This window comes from Lynx rufus, unplaced genomic scaffold (assembly GCF_022079265.1).
Source record: "Lynx rufus isolate CCGP_SWC_20201006 ecotype Redwood Valley unplaced genomic scaffold, mLynRuf1.p SCAF_5, whole genome shotgun sequence".
NCBI classification, from domain to species: Eukaryota; Metazoa; Chordata; class Mammalia; order Carnivora; family Felidae; genus Lynx; species Lynx rufus.
Genome location: NW_025814867.1, coordinates 68,937,625 through 68,962,386, shown reverse-complemented (window position 1 = coordinate 68,962,386; position 24,762 = coordinate 68,937,625). Strand labels below are relative to the sequence as shown.

The 24,762-nt window shown below is 35.8% G+C and overlaps 1 long non-coding RNA gene across 1 annotated transcript in view; it reads left to right on the top strand.

Annotated features, from left to right (window-relative positions):
- Positions 1–24,762, top strand: part of LOC124526593 (uncharacterized) — a 310,386-nt gene that overhangs the window by 128,561 nt on the left and 157,063 nt on the right. The window lies entirely within an intron of this gene.

The window sequence follows — 24,762 nt, the reverse complement described above, 5'->3', positions numbered from 1 at the left end:
TCAAGGAGGTACGATACAGGATGAGATCCACCACACCATTGGAAAAATGTCTTAAAATTGAGGCGAAGGTCACAGATGTTGATTCTTACCTCTCATGATGATGCCTGTGCTCTTTAGAATGAGTTGTCAGTTGTGAAGGCTATAGGAAATATTTAAAAGTATGGATGGTGTGCTTTAGATATTTTTTTCTTTTATTTTCTCCTGAGTCCTGTGCCAAGTACTAACTTTATATACAAGAACTCATCTAATTTTCTTATGAACTCCATAAGGTTAATATCATTCCCATTTTACAGATAAATGATTTGAGATATTGTATTATTTAGTTCAAAAGAAAAAAAAGTATTATAATCTCCTAAAGTTCTAGAAGTCACACTGACTCCCTACTTTACACCATAGTCAGGGAGATGGTGTCTAATGAGGTGGGTCCCAGGACTTCTTTGACTGTCCCTTCCCTGAATATGCTAAGTGGCAGAACTCTCAGCTGTGCTGCTTAATAAATATGTGCCCATATGGACAGAATGAGATTGATAGCATCAAAGGGAGGAAGTATTAAGGTAACCTTGTTATATTTCTGGAGCAAGAATGTCTCATTTGTTCTGTCATAATGATTAAAGGGATCATGTGTTGAAATGCATTAGAACCATCTATGCCTTATTCCTCTGCCTTCTACCCCCACACTCCATTCTTGATTACTGTATTTTGTTTCACTTTCTCACTCTTAACAACCTCTCTTTGGCTGTATGCTAGTCTCTGATCTAGGAATGATTACTGACTCCTTCGGCCCTCAGATTGGCTTTGACAATTGACTTCAGATTTCTGTCTCAACTAAATAATGGCTTAGCCCCTTGTTATCTGATTGTTCTTAACGGATCCTGCTGCCTTTCCAGGTGGCTGCCTCTGGAATTCAAGTCAAGCCTGGCATCCAGCTCTGTACTTCTAATACCAATCTGGAATGGATGGTAATGTTTATGGTTTTGCTAAAGACCAAACAATTTTTGGCCAAACTTTGTCCATTATTATTAAACTGGCTTCAGTGCTGTAAGCTCAAGTGCTATGCCTTCCTATGGAAGGGAAATGAGGCCATGAAGATAATAGTGATGGTTGGCAAGTAAGATGATAGCTACCTGTCTGGTTGGCTCCAGCCATATGCCTAACCTACTATCTGAAGTCTTCTGCATGGTTTCATGGGGATTTCAAGTAGCATCCAGAAATCATGCCCCTTTGGCAATTTATATTCAATAAAGGAAGGAGGGCAGTATTTCTATCATGCAGATCAAGACTGGATTGACTGATGTTAGGACTCTGCCCATTATTAAATGGGTGATCTTGGGCAAATTAATTTACCTTTCTTTTCTTTAATTTGGAGAAATACGTAAAGTATTTGAAAAAACTATGTGCAGACCACATATTTTTTGAATGTCAGCTTTTGTTGAGCCATGAAGACAGATAGGAGGCCCTAACAATGACTGGAATTACGGTATAAAGGAAAGATCTCAGGCAGAAGAAACAAGTGGAGTTGCGTTTGAATACTGGGTCAACTTCCTGATAGCTGTAAAACCTTGTTATTTCATCTAGTATGAATTTTATTATTTGTAGATTGAGCGTAATGCTACCAATGTTGTCACATTTTGGTAAAGATTGGAAAGCTGAGATACATGAGGCACCTGGCTTAATGCCTAACATACAGTACATGTTCAGTAAATATTAGTTATTGTAATTGTTGTTGATAGTAATAGACTTTCCAAGGAAGTCTGAACTTTATGTTAAAACCATTGGAAAATCACTAAAAGCATTTGAGAAGGAGCTTGACATAATCACATTTGTGATTTTATGGTCACTCTGACTATAGCTTGAGAATAAATTGAGGGGTGGGTCCATTTGGACTGGAGGGGAGACTCTAGCAATATGAGAAACTTTGGCTAGAAGAGTGGCATGCAGACGGGGGAAGGAAGACTGATTTCAGAGGTGTTTGGAGGTGGAATTATAGAATCTTATTTTCCTGATTGGAAAATGTTTAGGTATTATTGGGAAGAAGGTAGTGTGTCTGGTGGGGGCAGATTAGAAATTCTAGGGCAAGTATCATGGCATGCCAGTTGGAACTCATAGAGAGCAGATCATGAGGTGAGCAGGCACCTTGTTCTCCAACCTGCAGAGGGGTGTCCTCAGCTGGACACTGTTGGCCCCACAGTGAGGAAATACTCTTGAGAAGGGGCTCTAACCCCCCTGTTGTTACCCTTGGCATTAACAAAGAAGTGAATGATACACAGTTTGGGCTTGGGTACCAGCTACTCCAGGGAATCAGAATCAGGTATCTTGCAGCTGGATATTGACTATCATGGATGTCAGATTACTGGTCTGATAGAACCCGGACACCTTGTGTGAAGTTGAAAACCATAGAAACCCCTCCCACTGAGAATGAGGAGCCACAAATCTCAGCTAGCTTCTTGCCAGGCAACAAGAGGGGGCCATAACGTCATAGAATGGGCATTCTTGCTCATTTCCCCAAAATGATACATGAAACAGAGCATAATGGAGTGAGAAAAAAATGTAATTTCTGCAATTATTAGAATTCAGTATGTATTTAGAAGCAGATAAGTTTGTGGGTTTGGGGAAGGAACTGAGGTAATTACACACTGGAATTTTTTTATTTTCTTTATGAATAGGAAGTCAGGCCATTTGCTGAGAGGGAAGTAAGTAGCATTGAGTTCAGAGGTTTAAGGAAGGTGGAGAAGTTTAAAAATAGTCACTGTGGAAAAGAAGAGAGAGATTTGCCTAGAGAAGAACTGTAGGATTGTTGGACAGTTAAAGTTTAAGGTCATGAATGTTTAATGGTATCAAACCTAAGTAGTTGTGTGATTTTTCTATAGGAGTGATAGATTAGCAGTCTAGTGATAAACATGGAAAAAGCTGGCTTTGGGATGTGGTAGAGTTGGAATTGACTTTTTCATACAGGTATGATAGAAGGAAAATAGGGTAAGGAAAGTGACTTTGGCAAGAGAGTGGCCGAATAATGTGTTCTAGAAACTAGGCTGAATAGGAAAGTAGTTAGGAGGGGACAAAAAAGTAGGAAGCAAAGTGAGATGAGATCAAGGACCAAAAAGTCCCTGAAAAGTGGAAATGCACGTATAATGAGAGGAACTTAGCAACACTCTAAAGAGGTAAGACACTGTGGTCAGGGTAGTTACACTTAATAGTATAGGTATAAGACTTTTCTAGTGATGCAAGTGTTTAGAGTGTGGCCATCAGTCATGGAGTTTGAAACAGAATAGTAATAAAAGTAACTGGAAATGAGACCATGAAAAAGCCGAGTTGGAGAACATGGCTTTGACACCTAAAGTAAATGAAGATACTAAGGAAACTGAAGGATTTCTTACTTGAGAATGAATCAGTCATGAATTAGGACGTATGAAGTAACATCATGGCAAGCTAGTCTACTATTTCAAAGTTATTTTTGTGACTTCCTTTTACTTGTACCCCAAAGGCCTTCCTCCTTTTACTTGTACCCCAAAGGCCTCTTCTTTCCTATAGTTCGAACTGTGCCAGAACTTGATGCAAGTGTGGAGTGATCCATTGAAGAGCCAGGATGATTGCAAATATGTAATCATTAGGCAAAGTAAATGTGATGCTAAGGATTCAGTTTCAAAGACAGGAATGAGTTAAAAAGTATCCAGAAGTTGGGGGAAAGGGAGTTGGGTTCCCATTGGCAGGAGAGCGTGAAATGAAGAAATAAAAAGCTCTTCAAGAGGGAGATGGCCTCTGGTGAGGCCAGCACAGTGCCATGGTCCTTTGCTTAACTCATCTGTGCTTATGACTGCCCAGGCCTGGTCCCCTGAGGATCCATCCATCCCACTTGGACAGTATCCCACCAAGATGCGAGGGCATATATGTCACCCTTGCACATCTTCCCACCCGGGAATATGGGTGGAAGGCCCAGAAAGGTGATGGTGGAGTGAAGGGAAAATCTTGCTCTAATTAATTAAATTACCTAGTTAGTCTAACAAATTAATTTAAAATTTTCTTCTGAGTTCTGGAAAACAGAAACTCACAAAACCTTTGCAATCAGAATTATTTTTAAGGGTACTTTTGAAAAAGATAGTTTGGGACCACGCTATAAAAAAATAATCTTGAATTTCAAGATAAAGAATTTAGACCTTATTCTAAGACTCTAGAATAAGATTCTTTCCCTCAGGGACAGAAAGGCAGCATGTTGGAAATAGCATTTTTGGAAGGTTCATCTGGTGTTAATGTGTGGATGGATTTTATACTTACATCACCTTACATCAATGGGAAACGATCCTATGTCCTTCATAGCTTCATTATCAACAAATCTTGTAGCTTCTTTTAAAATAGGTCTTAAATATATTTATATTTTCTTCTGTTTTTCAGTTTCATATTTAGCCACTATCCCTTCTGTTTTTCTCTTATGTGCTTTCAGACCACCTTCCCTTCTGCCCTCGGCCCCCTGCCCCAGCTTGCCTTCTATTAGTTCTAAAATGCCAGTTATTTTTTCTTCTTAGTAAGTTTTGTTGATAAAGGTCACCCATTGAGCTACTCAAAAGCCTCTCTTGGTGTTCTTATTTCAATTAAATCAAAATCTCCAATTATGTGTTCAAGGTTCTCTTGTCCTTCCCCTGCCTAATTTAATTTCTTTAATTTCTTAGGAAGCCTCCTCTACTGTGTGTTTTCCAGTGAGATAAAGTTTCTGGCCATCCTTTCATTAATGCGTCTGTTTTCCAAATTCCCACGTAATAAAGGAAACTTCTACAGTGACTTTCCCATGGTGAAATCTCAGGTGTTCTCTAATAGACCATGGTTAGCAGTCAGCCAAAGAGATGCATACACACTAGTCTGTGCTAGCAGAGTAAGAACTGTAAATCCCTATGACCAGATAACTACTCTGTCTTGCAGTACATGGTTCTAAGTTCACTCCCGAAGGTATGCTGGAATAAATTGAACTTAATCAGGGATCCTACCCGTGTCCTTCAATTTTCACATTTGACTACTGAGGTCAGGTTTGAATATACATGTCTAGATTTACATTTCAAGTGCTTACCTGTTAGCCATCCAGCTAGAAATCTATGAATAGATCTGGGCAAACCTGTGGCCTCTTTAAAATTGCATATGAACATTTTGTTTATATGTACTTATGGAGTTTTTATTTTTTTTTCATGAAGAGATAACAGTACATTTATTTTTTAAAAGTATCTATTTTTTTATTGTTGTGAACGGACATAAACTAACCTGGCTATATACAACTTGTAGGTTCTTTTGGTTGGGAAAAGTAGTAGACAATGCAGTTTGATGTGAGGGTTAGAAGTACCCCAAATCTAAACTAGTAAGTTATAATGAAAGGAATATCAGACCAAATTCCTCCACATGTAAATTTACTAAATAATCAAACATAAATAAACAGGCAGGAAACAACTTACATATCCTTTTCTGTCAGCTTGACAAAGTCCAGTTTTCTATACTTTTAAGTTTCAATCTCTATATTGGATGAAAGGTTCACTTGAGGATGGCATGACAGCTTTTCTGGAGGCATGGTTTTGATATTCTCCTAGTCACGCTTATTTACAATGGCTGGATAGAAGGCTGCTTATTGATCAGGCTTTGATACCTTCCTAAGAATTCAGGCCATACATAGCTATATTTTTATGTCTTGTTCATGCAGGGAATTTGAGAGAAGAGGGAAATACTTCTTAAAGTATTTTAACCAATATTCATTTTTTGAATACTTTTAATTAACCATTGAGAGCCCAATTCTAACATTTGCCATGGTGATTAACAGGCCAATAATTGCACTAAAAAAATCTTTTTCTGATATTCTTTATATTCAGGTAATGATCAAGATAATGAAAATAGAAGCACTTGTAATGGCCACTTTTGGTTTATGGACTTCTGATAAAAATCTATATTACTTTCAACTAGAGTATGGATGCATAATTAGGGCAATTGACTATCCCTAGAGTGGAATCATAAACTTATTTATATATTAATAATGATATACTCTGTATGCTGAAGTATTTTAAAGTTAATTACATGTGTCTTAACATTTATGCATATACCACACATATATCATTTTATATAAATGCAGGCATGTTATATATATTCTATTTTTAGTGTAATATTCTGTTTTTCTTTTATTTTAGTTCTTGGTTGCTCTTCCTTTTATTTCCATCAGTTAGTATTTTGTATAAAAAGTAAAAACAGTATCATGTTAAGCCTACTCTTCTGCCTCTTCTTTTTAAAATTTTATTTATTTTTTAATTTTTTTAACACTTATTTACTTTTGAGAGACAGAGAATGAGTGGAGAGGGGCAGAGAGAGAGAGAGGGAGACAGAATCTGAAGCAGGCTCCAGGCTCTGAGCTGTCAGCACAGAGCCTGACGCCAGGCTCAAACCCATGGACTGCAAGATCATGACCTGAGCCAAAGTCAGAGGCTTAACCGACTAAGCCACCTAGGCTCCCCTCTTCCTTTTTTTTTTTAAATAAAATTTTATGGTAGCAAGTAACCACAGGTGGCTATTTAAATTTTTTTTAATTTATTGAGATATAATTTATATACCATAAAACTTACTAAGTTCAAATGCACAGCTCAATGATTTTTGGTAACTTTATTGACTTATGCAATCATCACATAATTGGTTTAGAATATTTTCATCACCCCAGTGTGATCTGTCCTGTGATTTGTAGTTATATCAATTCCTACTCCAGCCTTAGGTGATCACTAATCTATTTTCTGTCTTTAAGCAAATTTGACTACCTTGTTTTTTTGATATTGTGCAATGGAAATTCTTCCAAGTCAAATGATGAGTCTTGAATTCATTGTTTTGAATTTAGGTATATGTTTCTATGTACATGGAATATAATACATATTGCATATAATACATGTAACAATATTCAGTCATTTTCCTATTGGTGATAATCAGTGAATTTGAACATGTTTCCCATGTTTTTAGGCTCTTGATGTCTTTTCTGTGGGTGGTCATTCATATAGTTTGCCATTTTTTTCTGTCAGGTTGTTTGTCTTTTTGATGTCAGTTTTTAAGAGCTCTTTTTATATCATAAATATGAATGCTTAGTCTGTGCCTGAATTATATTTTTCTACATTTATTAATTTAAAATATTGGTTAAAAATTAAAAATAATTTTAATTCAATATTAAAAATTAAATTAAAAATTAATTGTGTTGCATTATGCTTAGAGAATGTGACCTGGTCTTTAAAAAAATTTTGTTGATTGTCTTTGTGAACAAGATTACTAATTATTGTAAATATTCTCTGAATATACACTTAGTGAAATTCTATTTCTTTTGAGGGATGTATAATTTCCATGTATATATTAATTCACACTAAATGAAACAGTAATATTCACTTTAATTTTTTTAAGTTTATTTATTTATTTTGAAAGAGACAGAGAGAGTGTGGGTGGGGAATGGGCAGAGAGCAAGGGAGAGAGAGAGAATCCCAAGCAAGATCAGGGCTGCCAGCACAGAGCCCAACGTGGGGCTTGAACTCACGAAACTGAGAGATCATGACCTGAGCTGAAACCAAGAGTCAGACACTTAACTGACTGAGCCACCCAGGTGCCCCAGTAATGTTCAATTTTAACATGACCCATGCTTATGTTCACTAGATCTAATTTTAAAGGAAACATTTTGAAAACTCCCAAAATAATTGTACTTTTTTCCTAAGCTAGCCACACACTTTAAAAAGTTTTGGATTTGTAAGTTAACAGCTGTTTTGATTGTTATATACAAATTTATGACAATACCAACACACTTTTTTTGTCAATATCAAATAGTAACTGATTATATTTGCTATTTATGTTACGTGCATTTTTATCTCTTAGTGTTTTTAATGTTAAATTCTCCTTTGCTCTCCTCTCCTCCCCACTCCCATTTTTTATTTTGTTTCTCTTACATGATATTTCTTTGTCTATCCTTTCATTAAATTTTTAAAAAATCACTTCCTTTAAATATAGCTAGGCTTCCCTCCCCCAACCAATGTTAGAATATTTTTATTTCTCAGATTCTGTTTTTCTTTTCAAATTTTGTTTTTTTTTTCTTTATTGCTTTGATCACATTTCCATTCAGTCTGCTCACCCTCCCCCTTATTAATTTGGAAGTTCTTTTCCATCCCATTTATTATTATGTTTAGATTGATTTTACCATTCATTCTCCTACCTGATTACTTTGTTTTGCATAAGATAGTTTAGGAACAATACTGCTAATAACTATCCTTTGTTGATCTTTTCCTTGATTAACATATTCTCTCCAGTATTTTCCTCAGATATAAGACATATCTGATGTCCTATATATCCTAAACTGTTTTTCTTTAACCTCCACCAGTAATTGTTATATTGCTTGGGTGTAGAATTCTGAGATTACAGTCCTTTTCTTTTAGTAGTCTTGTGGATGCTATTGCACTTGCTATTAGTTATCCCAGATTTAAGATTTTTGGTATCAGTCTAACTTTGATTTTCACTTTATTCTTTCTGCTGAAAACTTTGTAGTACATTAAAAAATATCTTAAGAGTTCAAGAAGTTTACCAGAGTGTGCTTAGTTGTGTATGTTTTCTCCTTAATCCAGCCCTTCGTGAGCCCCTTGAATTGACAGATTCAGGTCTCTCCCTTTCATGGGGAAATTTTTCTTCTAATTTTAATCTGTTTGATTTTCCTCCATCTGTTTCTATTCTTCCTATGGAATTAATATTTTCATGTGAAGTTTTTGGAATCTGTCCTTTAATTCTCTTGTTTTATTTTCCTTCCATGATTTTCATCTCTGTAGTTTGCCCTGTACTTTAAGATAATTTGAGATTTCTCATACTTGATCTTCCAAGTCACTAATTTGGATCTCAAGAGTACCTTAATCCTCAATTCATCTACTGAATTTTAAAGTTGGGAAATTGTATCTTTTGGCTCCACAAAGTTTCTATGCTTGAAAAACTCTAAGATGCATGTATTTTTGTTCAAATCTTAGTTTATCTTCTCTAGCAGTTCTGTGTCACAAAATATCTATTCTGACTGTTTTGATTGTTAACTGTAGCTTTTTAGCACTCTTAGCTGAGTTGACATTTTGCTTGAAATTTTTTTTGGGCTCAGGTCTATTACTCATACTATTTTGAATAGCAGGAATCTTACTAGAGCAGTTGCATTATTAGTGCCTAATTGGGAGGTTGTCAGGCCCTGTTAAATTGCTGGTGGAAATTTCTCTGATCTCTGGTCTCTCCAGTCTCTCTGCTCTCTTCTTGTTTCAGGGGTTAGCCTTTTCATCTCCTGCCTTCTGCAATCAAAGAAAGCCAGCACACTTGAGTGAGCATATGTAGACTCTTTTTTTTTTTAGTAGAGGCTTGTGATTTCTGGGAACCAGTATCTTCCCAAGACAGCAACTTTTCTCCTTGGTTCTGAGCTCTGAAGTTATTTCTCAGATGCTTGTGCAGGCATAGGGAATAACGTTTCTCAACAGTTCTTTCAGCTTGGAACACAATAGAGTCCAGATCTTATTTAAGCAAAGCTGTCTCTAAGTCTCAATAGGCCAGAGACCCGCTTAAACATGATTTGGAATTTCTGAAAAAACAATAAATATAACATTATTATTTGTGGAACATAAACTAATTTCTCCACATACTGTAAGGCTATAAAATTAAGTCTACTCTACATGATGTAGAGTTGGGAGGAGGTGAGAAAGGAGCCATTGTCATGGTGTCCTGTTTTCATAATCCCATGCCCATTGCTTTGTTGGATTTTCAAATGAATCTGTGATCCATAAAGCAAATGCTTCTCTGGATAATAAAAATTTAATCTGCCAGAGCTATGGTTTCTCCATGTCTTTAATGCACTTATTTAGGAATGATTTTGTATATGGATGATGATGTCTATCTGAAATTCATACGACTGTCATATGTTCATCAAATCCACCAGACGGGGCTGTAGTTTCTACCCATTGCAACTGATTTTTTTCCTATAGAGCAAAACATCATAAATTCAGCTTATTATATGAACTCTGCCAGATACTTATCCCTTTTTTGGAAGAAGCAAGTATATCTCTGTAAGCCCTCTGTAAATCTTGATCTTTAAAATGGCTGTATCTTAATGGCTTAGCAGTATAAAAAATTGATGAAAGGCTTTTAAATCTGCTAACACATCTGATTGTTGGAAAGAGACTGATTTTTTAAAAATAAATTCAGAGTCCTGCTTGTGTCTTAACACCCTACATCTTAGGATTTGAAGGAACTGTATAGATATTTTAGTCTAATTTCTCATTAATGGCAAGTGGTTAGTTGTAGTGTGCCTTAATTCCCTAGAGGGGTAACCCAAATCCCTATGAGCAGCCAATTTATTTGTTGGAGAAATATGACTGTTAAAAAGGTCTTGCTATATTGAGCTTGGATTTATCTCTTTGCAAACTACAACAGTTGATATCAGCTCTACTTTTGGAAAATCCGTTTTGTAGAATAATGTTATCGTTATAAAAACAACAGTTTATATTCTAAAGAAAGCATTTATGCTTACACATTTTCTAAGGAGCTATCTATACTTAAATGCTATATTAAATGGATGAGTAAATGCTATGTTGACTTTTCATATAATTTTAACTGAATATTTTGAAATGTTTTGGCAAGAAAGGCATATATTCTGAAGCTAGTCATAGGAAATTCCATTATAAAATGTCTATTCTATTATAAAATGTAAATGCTAAAATGAATTTTATACATATACACCCAGCCTATCACCTTTATTTTATATAGGAGTATATTGAAGTCCATATAAGTGAAATTTCATTAAAAAGTCAAGACCACTACTGCCTGAAATTCACATCTCCTTGCATCTCATGTAACAGTTGAAGAGCCCACTATAGATGTTAAAAGGTAGAGTACATGAATAATCTATGTCTGAGACCAATCGACAACGTCTTGAGATGCTGAATAAACAATAAATATAACATCATTATTTATGAACAAAATAGGTCCATTCTGAATAAATCCTGTCCTTAAGAAACTTGCAAAATTTTTGAGATAAAACCTAAATAATTACTGAGTATTTGGTGTTATATAGAACTACCTCAAGATGGAAATGACAGAGAAAATAATCTTTTAAAACTCACCATGGCTTGAAAATTAATAATAGTGCTAAAATATGACTAAGCTGCTGAGTTAATTTTTTTTTTTTGACAAGAAAGAAAATCTAATGCTGGAAGTTAAAAATAACGAATGAAAAATTTCTGTTAATAAAAATAGGTAAGAGACATTTTAAAATGTAAATGAATCTTAATAAATGACTCCAAATGACATGTACCCATGTCATTATTGGAACTTACCTGTTGAATTATTTATGGGTAAAAAACCAGGAAGAACTAGAAAGTACTCCAAAAGAGACTGAAGGGATAAGAGAAAATACAACTCTTCTTTTGCCTCTGGAGGTGTCAAAGGAAGATGATTCACAATCTGTTTTCCGTGGTGGAGTTGTTATTCCTTTTAAGATGCTCAAGGGATTGCTTTCCTGCTGGTGGTTGGATATGCATCCAGTGGAACACTCGGCCCTGTGACAATACTGTCCTTTTTGATGGGCTGTGAAATATGTCTAGTCTATCAGCCCACACGTGGTGACATGCAGTGATATGAACTCAAAACTATTAAAATAAAAATGTATGGCAGACTTTTACCAAAACACTTCTTTATTTTGATTATTTATGTCATCCTTGTAGGATGCAACAACCTATGGATTATAACTCCTTGGGGGTCTAGACCGTGTTTTATTTGTCTTTGTGTTCCTACTAAAGCCTCAGGTGGAGGCCACACTGTATTTTCAGTCATCTTCTTTCCTAGAAGCATTTGAAGAAGCTCTGGCCAGGCAGTTCAATATTTATTGAACAGAACTAAAAGGAATCAAATAAACAAAATACTTATAGATGGTATCACCCCACATGGCACATAAACAACCTTCCTCCCATAGTGAATGTAATATTTTAACTATGGAGAGGTAACCAATTGCAGGACCACTTCTCAGTTATACCAGTGGGTATAAAAATACCATGTGATTTCATTTCATCAATGCAGTGGACAAAGAAGAATTATTGTTTCTTTTACTTTGTGGCTCTGGTGAGTCCTCAGGAAGTGTAGTTGAAAAATCAATTTTCCAGGCTGAGGTCTTTGCTGGTCACAGTTCAGGGATTAGAGAAATCCAATTTGAGGAAAATACCGGTCTGCCTGAAGGCACCCTTATAGCTTATCTCTTTGAGGTACTAAGATGGCTTCTCTTCTGGGTGAATATACAAGCTGGGATTTTCACTGTCAATATAGAACTCCCTCCTTGCTCCTTATATTATGGGTATTTGAACCTATGGATTTTTTCCCCTTCATTCAGAAACAAAGGGCATTTGTACTTCACCAGTGGGTTTAAATATGCTCCAACTGCTATTTAGGTCCTGCTAGGACCTGCTGATGTAGGTGCTGTTTGACGAACCTTGATCTAATGGACATGTTCTCCATCCTCTTGTCTAGGAAGACTAATTTCCATCCTTGTAGTGTAATTTAAGATATTGTCTACTTGATCATAAATAAGTCTTGGTAAGACCAAGTTCCATAAGGGGTCAAGGGTAAGATTGACATTTGTTTTGATTATTCTGAGCATCAAAATCTTTAATATGTAGGGTCCATTTCATAGAGGATTCTGTAGATAACTATGCCTAAAGGTAACTGGTTGACCTCAATAGAACCCACACTGAATGCAAATCATAAGTACCTTACTCCTCATATAAGCTATGTTGTCCTTGCTACATAACTAAAAATTGTTCAATTTCTCTTCTGGATAAACAGCTTCTAATTACTGGTAGCATATCTAGGCATGAATCATGACTAAATTGCCAGCCCCTAACACAGTGTCTGGCAAAGGAAGTTACTCAATAAATGGAAGAAGTTGTTGAATAAATAAATATATCCTAAAATTATGGTATAAACACTTAACACGTAACTGATGAGAGAGTCTTTTATTTATTTATTTGTTTATTTATTTATTGCATACACTACATACCTAAGGAGCAACTCGTTCACAATCCTATTGGGGATACTTGAAGCTAATGCAAGAATATTAGGAACAAATATTTAGGAATGACAATGGCATCTTAGCATAGGTTTTTCTCATATGTATAGATTTGTTGAACTGATCTGGGCATAGTATCACATTGTGAAGAACTATATAGTATTGTTCTCTTAATTCAAAGTCCCTACTCCCTCAGGAGAAGGGTAAAGATATTAGCCACAAATGATCAGGGCAGTACTGTGGATCCTTTTCTTTCAGTGCATTCTGGATTCTACACTGTCCTATCTTACCTGACCTGCATTGTAACTGTCTTGAGGTCTGGAACACACTGAAACCTTCCTAGTTTTACTCACTCTGGGTCAATTGCTGTGATTTCTTTTCTTTTTTAAAAATTTTACTTTACTTTTCCAAGATTTTATTTTATTTTTTTTTCAACGTTTATTTATTTTTGGGACAGAGAGAGACAGAGCATGAACAGGGGAGGGGCAGAGAGAGAGGGAGACACAGAATCGGAAACAGGCTCCAGGCTCTGAGCCATCAGCCCAGAGCCTGACGCGGGACTCGAACTCACGGACCGCGAGATCGTGACCTGGCTGAAGTCGGACGCTTAACCGACTGCGCCACCCAGGCGCCCCCAAGATTTTATTTTTAAGTAATCTCTATAGTCAAGATGGGGCTTGGACTTACAACCCCAAGATCAAGTGTCTCATGCTGTAATGACTGAGCCAGCCAGGCGCCCTGATTTCTATTTTTCTTAACCTAAAAATGCTTGGACCGGTCCTTAAGCAATATGATGTTTTCATTACACCATTTACAATTTGAACTCATTTTCCTTTTGATATGGAAGAATTGGGGTGAAGCAGGATTCTGGTGTGGCTGTATAGCAACATCAATATGGCTTCTGGGAGCTGTCCACAGATGCATGGGGAAACATTTCATAGTTGGCCATGGCTTTAGAAGATACATGGGTATCTTCTGGTCTTAGTACTCCCTAGATGGCTTTTTCTCCTTGTTCAAATACTGACTGAATCTTTGCCTCAAATGATACTTCCCTGTCTCTCACCACTGAAACTTTGGAGAAGAAAGGACAATGTTGTTCTTAGGACTGTAGCTTAAACAGATATATGGTGGCTTATTGAACTCTTTTGTGTTCATATGTCCAGTTTGCATGTATGAATTCTTGTATGGTTGTGTATGTAAGGTGAGCACACTGCTTATAACCTAAAGTAACTAAGAGGATGAATGATCATTGTAATTGGTTTTAAGGCCAGACATCACTTCATTGTCCGCTGTCTTTCCGAATTCCGTAAGATATAGAACTTGAGTAGTGGCAACCTCTAACATTTTTGCGGATGGGAACCATCTGAAGCTTTGCCTTCTGTCCTTTGTATCTACACACTGCCTTCATTTCCTATGGTTTCTCACCATTATGGGTTTGCCTTCTTTGCTCCTGCCTCTGCTGCCCTCTGCTGGAAAAGCTTTAAAGCCCAATTCTGATTTGTCCTGGAGTTTTTGTTTAGTTTTGTTTTATTTGCAGCATTGCTCACAAAACTGTGAATTACACTCTTACACTTCAGGATCAGGAAATTCTTCTGGAAGTTCAGTTGCCTGTGATTACACAGAAGTTGCCTGAGAGCTTTGTAGCCCCTCATTCAGCGAGATGCCCATTCTCATTAGCATTAGAAATTTCTCCTGACCTGGCCCATTTCTTGTTTCTCAAAAGTATGTTGGGGCATTTTTTCTCCAACGGGGCATCTATATTCTTCAGAGTCTGACAAGGCACACCAATTTATTTTCATGGATTGCTGGATGTTCATTGACAAATACTGTTATTTGTCAGGTTTCAGGTAAAACTATGTCCATAGGAGCCTATACAGTCTGTATGTCTTCACCCTGTTTCCAATTCTGTGGAATAATATTTGCTCCTCATCAGACTACTCAAGGACACAGCTGGCTATTAGCAGAATAAGAACTAGAATCTAGCTCTCTGTCAGTCCACAGATCTCTCCACAGCAAACAAAGCCATGGCTGCTGGCAACACAATTTATTTAACATATAGACATAAATTATACTTTCAGGATATGTGAGTCATAAAACAGGAAAATGACAGAAAGCATCTGGTTTATTATGTTTATTGTTCAGTTTCACTGAGGATTTTTAGTTTTTGAAATAGAGAAGTGTTGCAGAGAATCCACAATGAAGAGATAATTTTGTTTTGTGTTTTGATTGAGCCGAAATATTTATCTACCTTGATTTTCAGCTCAAAAGCTCCTAAAGTGATCAGCAGCTGTTCATTCAAGAGTGCACTACCTCTCTGAATATGGAACAAAATATATTTGTCTTTGAAATTTCACAAAGGAAATAAAAGAAAGGACGGCTTCTTTGTGGTGAAACAAACAAGCCCTGGCATGAGGAATCTGATCAGTACAGCTTGCTGAGTTTTCTTAATAATCAATATTCCCCGTCTCATAAATGGTATGGCTCTGGAAATTCATTCTGTAAATTGTTCTCATTTTACCTTCTGACCAATTTTATCATAATGCTTTGGCAATACTGATTTTGACCATAAGTTTGCCTTTAAAAAGTAAAGAAAAATCTACTATGGTATATAACAGTATAATAAAGAACAAATATAACTGGCTTTTTTTTCTTCCCATGTCTAGCTTAGTAAAAAAAAAATATTTTATAAAAGACAAGATTATTTTAGCTTAAATATCTGATGAGTGCAACAAGATTTAAAACTGTATTATCTGTTTGAAAAATGAGTACAGTCTTCTATACAATCACAAATTTGTTTTTTATGTGGAAAATAGGCACAAATTTATTCAATTCAATGCAAATTCATGAGCAAATGTAGATGATATATGTTCCAGGAATGTGTATTTTATCAATATTTACCTACATAGTGATACTGATTCTAAAGAACAGTATCCATAGAAGAAACAGAGACATTTATATAAAGAATTTGTGTTGGGGTGCCTGGATGGCTCATTTGGCTGAACGTCCAACTTCGGCTCAGGTCATGATCTCATTGTTTGTGAGTTTGAACCCTGCATCAGGCTCTGTGCTGACATCTCAGAGCCTGGAGCCTGCTTTGGATTCTGTGTCTCCCTCTCTCTCTGCCTCTCCCCCTCTCGTGCTCTCTCTCAAAACTAAATAAACATTAAAAAAAAGACAAAGAATTTGTCTCACGTAAAGGTACCCATTTCATATATTCCAGAAAAATTCTATCAGTGATGAACTGATTGAAAAACCAATGCTACTTAAACAATTCAAGAGTTAAAAAGTAGTCATTCTAGATAGTTCTTATTTTATCTTTTTAAATTTTAATTCCTATGTGATTAACATGCAATGTTATATTAGTTTCAGGTGTACAATATAGTGATTCACCGATTCCATATAGTCTTATCATGGCAAGTGCACTCCTTAATTCCCATCACCTATTTAACCCACCTCCCCACCCACCTTCCTTCTGGGACCCATCAGTTTGTTCTCTATAGTTAAGAATATGTTTCTTGGTCTCTCTCTTTCTCTCTCTCTCTTTTCCCCTTTGCTCATTTGTTTTGTTTCTTCAGTTACACATATGAGTGAAATCTTATGGTATTTGTCTTTCTCTGACTGACTTATTCCACTTAGCATTATACTCTCTAGTTCCATCCATGTCATTGTGAATGGGGAGATTACAATCACCAATTTTTTAAATATGAAATTTATGGTCAATTTGGTTTCCATACAACACCCAGTGCTCATCCCAACAGGTGCTCTCCTCAATACCCATCACCCACCCTTCCCTCCCTCCCACCCCCCATCAACCCTCAGTTTATTCTCAGTTTTTAAGAGTCTCTTATGGTTTGGCTCCCTTTTTTTTTTCCTTCCCCTCCCCCATGGTCTTCTGTTAAGTTTCTCAGGATCCACATAAGAGTGAAAACATATGGTATCTGTCTTTCTCTTTATGACTTATTTCACTTAGCATTAACACTCCAGTCCCATCCATGTTGCTACAAAAGACCATATTTCATTCTTTCTCATTGCCACCTAGTATTCCATTGTGTATATAAACCACAATTTCTTTATCCATTCATCAGTTGATGGACATTTAGGCTCTTTCCATAACTTGGCTATTGTTGAGAGTGCTGCTATAAACATTGGGGTACAAGTGCCCTATGCATCAGCACTCCTGTATCCCTTGGGTAAATTCCTAGCAGTGCTATTGCTGGGTCCAATTTGTAAACCACTGACTAGTATGGACAGGAATTGCCAATCTACCTTGAATGGACCAATCTGGCTCAATGCTTGTTTTTGTAAATAGAATCTTGTTGGAACACAGCCACATTCATTCACTTATGTATTGTCTGTGGCTGTTATGCTACAATGGCAAAGTTGAGTAGTGGCAAACTGTATGGCACACAAAGTCAACATATTTATTATCTCACCTTTTACAGGAAAAGTTTGCTGATCTCTGGTATAGAACAGTGAATTTATGAAGTATTGCAATTTCATTGACATTAATATAATTCTACTTGTCATTCTCTTAACATCATTATCTTTTCTGTAAACTGTTAAATTACTCCCCATATGGAAATAACTTCATTACCCATTCCCAGAGGTAAATATGCCTATTAACTGCTTTTTGTATTCTTTTGGTCAAAGATACAGGTCTACATGGTTATAATAACACACATACTGTGCTTTATCAATCAGAATAAGTAAGAATATATTATTAAGAATTGCTTATCCTAGATTGTAGCAAAATCTTATAACTGATTAAGAATATACCTTGTGGAATACTGAACTTTGTGTTTCTTGAGGTTCAGTAAGTTTAGAGATTACCTAGTGTCACACAGATGGCAAGACCAGTACAAGTTACATTGTCTTTCTGGCTCATTTATAGGCTGAATCACCAGACAACTATGATTTCCTTCAGTTTGTTCTCTGCAGAGATAAACATGACATCTTCTTTTATGAGTGTGAGGATGCTGTATGAAATGCATCTCAGAAATCTGGACATGTTTATTTAGAACATTACTGCAGGGTTTTGGAACAGGCTCAGTGTTCATTCTGCAGCACCCTCTGCTATGCCAGCAGGATTCAGTGAGCACTGTGGGAACATTTGTTTACCAAGGGTGTTGACATTAGTTGATTGGATTAGTGATTATGGTACATATTGAATATCTATTCACTTTCTCTTCACCAATAAGTTTAGAATGTAACCTGTGTATTGGGTCTGCAGGTGTTATGTTTCTCAAGAAGTATTTAAATATGTATGGAAATAACAGAGCAATGTTGTCCCTATTGTGACTCACATTTGTTAATTAATGGATGCAAATTGCATTACCATTTATCTATTTATTTATTTTTCTTATTTATTATTAAAATATTTTTTAAGTTTATATATTTATTTTGAGAGAGCAGAGACAGCATTAACTGTGGAGGAGCAGAGAGAGAGAGAGAGAGAGAGAGAGAGACAGAGAGAGAGAGAGAGAATCCCAAGCAGGCTCTGCAGGAGTCATTGCAGAGCCCCACATGGGGCTCAAACTCATGAAACCATGATATCATGACCTGAGCCGAAATCAAGAGTTGGATGCTTAACTGACTGAGCCACCCAGGTGACCCTGTATTAGAATTAAAATTGTATATGTATTTATGCCATGATTGTCTATAAACCAGAAATACAGCTTAAAATTTGGAAGCAAGTTTAGTTTATAATACCTAACCTCTGTGTCTCAAATATTTCGTATTATATTTTGAAATGAGGATTAAATATTTCAACTCCCTAAAAATGTTTGTATGGATTTAATGTTTACTAAAAGCAACAATACTTTCTTTTAAAAATCCATATGAGAAATAAGAAAAAACATGTACTGACTTGGGTATGCTTTTTGAATGCCTACTACATGTACCTTTGGCATCTAGGACAACCAAAGATGAAAACAAAGTGGGAAAAAGCAGTGTCATAAGCTGAATGCTTGTGTCCCCCAAAATTCATTGTGGAAACATAATCCCCAATGTGATGGAATTAGGAGATGGGCCTTTTGGAAGTGATTAGATGATGAGGGTAAAGCCCCCATCAATGGGATTCATGTCCTTATAAAAGACCTTAGAGAGCTTCCTTGCTCATTCTGCCATGTGAGGACACAGCAAAAAGATGGCAAGTGTATGAGTGAGGAAGTGAGCTCTCAGCAGACACCATATGTGCCAGGGACTTGATTTTGGACTTCTTAGCCTCCAGAACTGTGAGACATAAATTTCCGTTCTTTATAGGCTACCAAGTTTATGGTAATTTGTTATAGTAGCTTGAGCTAAGACAAACAGTAAAAAATAATGCTTATGTGGGAAGAACATAAATAAAAGTTGATGACAATGATATCAACTCCAAGGTTTATTTTCTAAGGTACTAAGTCTTCAAAATTTTATGTGTAATCTACACTTAATACTGCATCTTCTTCCATTCTGAGCTTTGTCTTTTATTTTTGTTTTTTGTTTTTGTTGTTGTTATTGTTGTTGAGTAGAAGTTTTCAGTGTAATCAATGTAAATTTATCATTAGTTTCCTTTATGGGATTGTTTTTACATCTTGTTTATACCAAATACTTAGGTTCCCATATTTTATACTAAGAGTTTTAAAGTTTTGCTTCTATTATGTTTGTACCTTCAGTACACCTGGATTTGAAGTTCATGTACAGTGTGAGATAGGGATCTGGTGTATTATTCTTCAAGGGAAAACCAATTGTTTTTCATGATTTATAGAAAATTCCACCCATTCTCCACTGATCTATCATGTATAAAATTTCCAGTGTCTCTTTCTGGGTTCTTTATACTCTTCTGAGCTCCTTATTCCTAGCTCTCTCTCTCTCTCTCTCTCTCTCTCTCTCTCTTTTTATTTCAAGTTTTTGTTTACATTCTACTTAGTTAACATACATGGTAAAATTGGTTTCAGTGTAGAATTTAGTGATTCATCACTTATATATAACACCCAGTGCTCCTCACAAGGGCCTTCCTTATTATCCTTATTCCTTTCTGCTTGTGTCAGTGTTTAGTCACAATTAATTATAGAGTTTGACAATCAGTTATGAGATCTAGTAGGTCTAATTGTTCTCCTTGTTTTTTTTTTTTTTTATTAGAGTCCTAGCTAGTGCTGGTTATTAGTTGTCCATGTGCATTGTTTAATCAGTTTATCAAGTGCTATGGAAGACCTTCTTCGGATTTTGATGGTAATTGTATTGAATTGATTAATCTTCATTTTTGTGTAACTTTTATCTTAATGATTTAATAATATCTTATCCATGAATATGGTGTATTTAATATACCATAGTTAATAGTTAAATACACTATTTTAGATAATTGATCATGTATTTCAGTTAGATTTTATAGTTTCTCTTAAAAGGGTCTTAGAAATGTTTTATTAGATTTATTCTTGGTTACATACATATTTTGGTTATTATCGTAAATTATATATATATGTGTGTGTGTGTGTGTGTGTATAATTCTAAAATTACATTTTCTATAAATTTTTTTAATGTTTATTTATTTTTGAGAGAGAGACAGAGAGAGAGACAGAGACAGAGACAGAGTGCAAGCAAGGAAGGGCAGAGAGAGAGGGAGACACAGAATCCAAAGCAGGCTCCACGCTCCGAACTGTCAGCGCAGAGCCTGATGCAGGGCTTGAACCCACAAACCACGAGATCAGGACCTGAGCCAAAGTTGGAAACTCAACCAACTGAACCACCCAGACACCCCTAAAACCACATTTTCTAAATGAGCATAAGTAAATGAAATTCTTTTACTTCCATAACAACATACTTTTCTCAGTAATTGATGAATGAAGTAGATACATTATAACGTGTGTACAGGTTTTAACATAAAAGTTCACCCAAAGAATGTTGCACCTTTATTCTAACAATTGGAGATTTTATTCTTCCTGAGCACATGTAGAATGTTCATAAAATTGATCTATTTTCTGCCTTGTCAACCTTTTATTTTTATTCATGTTAAATATTTTAACTCATATATCAGATTTTAATTGCATTGATTTAATTTTTCATTATAGAAATCTGTTTCCTTTTCTTTTTAAGATTTACTGGTATGTTTGAATAGTGCGTTCTAGCATTCTTATGTTTCTAATCTCTTTATTACTTTAATTGTTCTTATTTAATACTCAATATCTGAGATTTCTGTTGTTCTACTTATTCTTGTTGGTGAATTTTGCCTTAGGTATTTGTATATGTTTAGTCTACGGACATACCACCCTGAATGCGCCCGATCTCGTCTTATCTCGGTATTTGTATGTTTTATTTCCTTATCATGTTTGTTTGGTGGCTTTATTTGTGAAAATCCTAAAAGGCCTGGTTTGAGGATTCATCCTTTGAGAGAAGCTTTGCATCTGTTCCTACTAGGCATCAAGAAGTATTAACAGCCCAACCCTACTTTAAATTGATTTCTTAATTTGAGGTTCTCAGGACCATTCAGATTGCATAAATCCATATCTTAACCTCATGGGAAACAAGAATTGTGGTTATGCATTTTAGGGGAGGCTTTTCCCTATCTAGAATTCAGGTTCATAAGAGAGAAATTCCACATCATCTTCTTTTGGTGGAAGCTAATTTATTTTAAAATCAAGAGTATATTCTGTAAAATAATCTGAATTTATGTACTGGTCACACTTCTAACTCACATGTGGACCTTGTGCTCTGTGCTTTGCATGGCCATCAAAACCTAAGCATCTTGATTGCTAAGATTTTCAAATGTTCCCACAGCAATTATTGTTTCAACATTAGTTTATTACCCTGGTCTCCCATTCTCCATTTGTTTTTGGCCCTTGAGAATTTCCCTTATTTTCCGGCAAATCTATGTATGTGTTTGAAGGATATTTATCATCGTGTACCAGTTTCATCAGGCTATCTGGCTCACCACCCCCCTAACAATAAGTTTCTGAGATCCTCCCACTTTGGTTTTCTTTTTCAACATAACTTTGACTATTTGAGGTCTTTTGACTTTAGCATCTACTACAAAGCTATAATCATCAAGTCAGTATGGTACTGGCACAAGAACAGGCACATAGACCAATGAAATAAAATAGAGAACCTGATACTGGACCCACAAATGTATAGCCAACTAATCTTTGATAAGGCAGGAAGGAGTATCCAATGCAAAAAAAGACGGTCTCTTTAGCAAATGGTGCTTGGAGAACTGGACAGCAACATGCAGAAGAATGAAACTGGACCACTTTATTACGCCATACACAAAACCAAACTCAAAATGGATGAAAGACCTAAATGTGAGGCAGGTTACCATCAAAACCCTAGAGGAGAAAACAGGCAACAACCTCTTTGACCTCAACTGCAGCAATTTCGTGCTCAACACATCTCCAAAGATAAGGGAAATAAAAACAAAAATGAACTATTAGGACCTAAGATAAAAAGCTTCTGCACTGCAAAGGAAACAATCAACAAAACTAAAAGGCAACTGACAGAATGGGAGAAGATATTTGCAAATGACATATCAGATAAAGGGTTAAGTATCCAAAATTTATAAAGAACTTACCAAACTCAACACATGAAAAACAAATAATCGGTGAAGAAATGGACAGAATACATGAGTAGACACTTCTCCAAAGAAGACATCCAGATGGCCAGCAGACAAATGAAAAGATGCTCAACATCACTCATCATCAGGGAAATACAAATCAAAACCACATTGAGATACCACCTTACACCAGTCAGAGTGACCTAAACTAACAACTCAGGAAACAACAGATGTTGGTGAGGATGTGGAGAGAGGGGAACCCTCTTGCCCTGTTGGTGGGAATGAAAACTGGTGCAGCCACTCTGGAAAATAGTGCAGAGCTTCCTCAAAAAATTAAAAATAGAACTACCCTATGACCCAGCAACAGTGCTACTAGTAATTTATCCAAAGGATACAGGGGTGATGATTCATAGGGGCCCATGTACCCATGGTTATTTATAGCAACTATCAACCATCGCCAAATTATGGAAAGCACCCAAATGTCCATCAACTGCTGAATGGATAAAGAAGATGTGGTTTATATATACAATGGAATACTACTTGGCAATGAAAAAGAATGAATTTCTGCCATTTGCAGCAATGTGGGTGTAACTGGAGGGTATTATGCTAAGTGAAATAGGTCAGTCAGAGAAAGAGAAATATCATATGTTTTCACTCATGTGTGGAACTTGAGAAACTTAACAGGGGACCATGGGGGAAAGAAGGGGAAAAACTAGTTTCAAACAGAGAGGGAGGCAAACCATAAAGAGACTCTTGAATGCAGAGAACAAACTAAGGGTTGATGGGGGGAGGAGTTGGGGAGGGGAGAAATGGGTGATGGGCATTGAGAAGGGTACTTGGGATGAGCACTGGGTGTTGTATGTAAGCAATGAATCACTGGAATCTACCCCCAAAACCAAGAGCATACTGTATACACTGTATGTTAGCTAATTTGACAATAAATTAAAACAATATAAATAAAATAAAATAAAATAAAATAAAATAAAATAAAATAAAATAAAATAAAATAAAATAAAAAAGTATCTGAAAGTGAATTCTTGAGGATAGTTTTAAAATGAAACTTCCAGATCAAAGGATATGTAGCCTGGTCATTTTCAAAATTCCTGCCTCCCCCACCTCCCAAAATGAGGGGCAAATTTGCAATCCTGTCAGCAATATTTAGTGCCTAATATTTTGCACCCTTGATAAATTTTGCTCTTATTAATAAAACAATGCAACCATTCATATTTGTTTTAATGTGTGCTTCTTTTATTATTTTTATGAAGATCATCTTTTTTATATGGTCGGGGGCCATTGGTTTTTATTTTCTATAAATTTGCTATTCTTCTGTTTTTCCAGCTAGGAAAAATGCAATAAAAGGAGAGAAAGCAAAGGGGGGAATAAAGCATTATTTAAAATTTTAAATCATTTATCTTTTGGAGCTGGTGTTTTGTGTCTGGTGGTTCTTTGGGTGGATGGGCTTTAGGTATTTATATGTTCCCTGAATCTGTGTGCAAAAATGTGCGGTAGCAATACATATTTTCAGATGATCTGTATCTATAATTTTCATTAAGCTCTTAAAATGTGATTCAGACAGTTAAGAATCAATATATTTGATACAGTTTTATTCTTTTACAAAAAGTTTAGATGCCAATTCATAATTACTGTCTTCAGGAAAGCTTTCTAGAACAGTGGAATCAGAAGAAAAATGGGTACATAGTGAAGAATATAGAATGAAAATGTCCTTGATGGAGGTTTTGGAACTCAAAGGATTTTAGTATCTTAAAAAAATCCGTCAAAAATGGTTCAATTTTTCCTCTTATTTTATGGTTTGAATTGATAAAACAAAACAAAACAAAAGCTCTGCATAATTAAATACTGGTAGTTGTCTTTATAGACGTTAGATCTTGAACATTCTTTACCTCATAGACACACAAGACACAAGTAGACCAATACACAAAAACAAACTTAAACACATATTTTATTTTATTTTTTGTTGTTTTGTTTTTGTTTATATCAAATTTTTATTTGCATTCTAGTTAGTTAACATATAGTGTAATATTAGTTTCGGGAGAATTTAGTGATTCATCATGTGCACATTACACCCAGTGCTCATCACTGTGCCCTTCTTAATGCCCATCATCCATTTAGCTCATCCTCTATCCACCTACCCTCCATCAACTCTCAGTTTGTTCTCTGTAGTTAAGAGTCTCTTACAGTTTGC